Below are 1,869 nucleotides of genomic sequence, written 5' to 3'. Positions count from 1 at the left end.
ATATTTCTTACTTGTTGTTTTGTCCTTGGGAATCGGAGTTGATACCTTCTGCTTTGGATTTGTTTGTGGCAAATCAATAGGGGCTCTACTCTAGGTTGCAAAAGGTATTGCTTCTTGTGTTTCTTCATTGGGAATGATAAAATCCCACATTCCTTTTAATTCGACCACTTCTTCATCGTATAGTTGTTCTTTGGTTGTTGAGACTTCATCTTCCTCCACATCTGATTCAACATTTGATATAGTGCTTGGAGGCTTAGGATCAAACTAAATCAAAGTTGAACTCTGAAGTTTTGAGTTGGTGGGTCTTTTGAATTTGTCCTTAAGGTCATATAGATCTTCCAACTTAACCACAGACTTAGGTATGGCATTCATAGTTGCTTCTTGCTTAAGCTGGCTATCATGTTGATCTTCATCAATTATCTGGTCACAATAAGAGCCTTCTGATATCAAAAAGCTTATGATATCCGGATCGTTATTAAAGACTTACCAATTGGTGACATTGTCGGGAATAAAAGGCCTAAAAATCAATTCAATAGAAAAGCGATCGGGAATGTAATCTCCTAGTGGAATGAGCTTGGAAGCCACATTAGCCAAAAGATCGACAATTGCATTTTGGATTCTTGGGATAGGGGAAATATAAAATGCTATAAAATGAGAAGTAAGTTCTTGGACTAATGATTGATAATGTTTCAAATGTCCAAACAAACAATATACAGTATTTCTTACATGTTTTATCACAATTTCCGAATCTCCAAACACTTGAAGGTGTTTGATATTAAGGCCGATGGATTTATACAGGCCTTGAACTAATGCTTCATATTCAGAAATGTTGTTTGTGCAATCAAATTCAAATCTGCATGCTAACATAGTTTTTTCCCCTTCTAGGCTAACTAATATGCATCCTGTTCCTGCTCCATCGTTGGATTTAGATCCGTTAAAAAATAATTTCCAAAATAAAGAGATAACTATAGGTTTATCTACAAAATTTATACACTTAGACGTCTTTGTTTGAGAAAAGTTTTCAACTTGCGATACAACATAATTTTCCAAGAAAGGTGAAGTATTTGCATTAAAATTTCCTAGAAATGATTCAATTGAGTACTTTCTGATGATGTTGCTGCTATACGGGACTGGTTCATTCTCTCCTTCTAGTTCTGTAACAATATACTTTTGATTTTTTTCGTGATCAACCCTTATTTGATTTGGCTTGTCATTATAGGGAATCCACATGTGAGACCAGTCAGTTGCAAAATAACCATGGAGCTTTTCTAACCAGTCTCTACTAAGGATTAAGTCATAGAACTCAGGAATATCAGCTACAAGAATGTTAATGACTTGACACACTTTATGGTTTGATGAAAGTCTAATGTAACTTGATTAAGTTCCCCTATAACTTCGACTTGGGATCGGTATAACTGCACAATGCGCACAACATATTTTTGAGGTTGAAAATTCAATTTCGCACAAACTGTTCTTGGTAAAATGTCAGATGAGGCTCTAGAGTCAACTAAACAATTGTGTAGATTTTTATTGAAAAGTTCAAAAGTCAACAAAAATGGAGGAGTATGGGAACTAGATCTTCCTTTGATTAGAGAAATATCGGTAGGATTGACTCTGTATAGTGAGGTGTTAGGGGGCCTTCCCATCTCTTGGGCAGCTTGCGAAATTACATAAACAGGAAGAGGTGAAGTAGGGACTACTTTGATTTCTTTGAGCAATAGCTTCTGCTAATGTTTCAACTTGCTAAGCTTGTGAAAGGTAATGTTCACCCTAGTATTTTTCATATCATCAACAATGTTATATTCCATTTCATCGGATACTATCAGGGTTTTAGTTGGAGGTGAAGAATTTGATTGAAGAGGAGCGGTT

This window comes from Pinus tabuliformis, chromosome X (genome assembly GCF_031772625.1).
Source record: "Pinus tabuliformis cultivar Carrire ecotype Pingquan chromosome X, CPIR1, whole genome shotgun sequence".
Classification (NCBI taxonomy): domain Eukaryota; kingdom Viridiplantae; phylum Streptophyta; class Pinopsida; order Pinales; family Pinaceae; genus Pinus; species Pinus tabuliformis.
The sequence above is the reverse complement of the archived record's forward strand: the minus strand, read 5'-3'. Positions refer to the sequence as shown.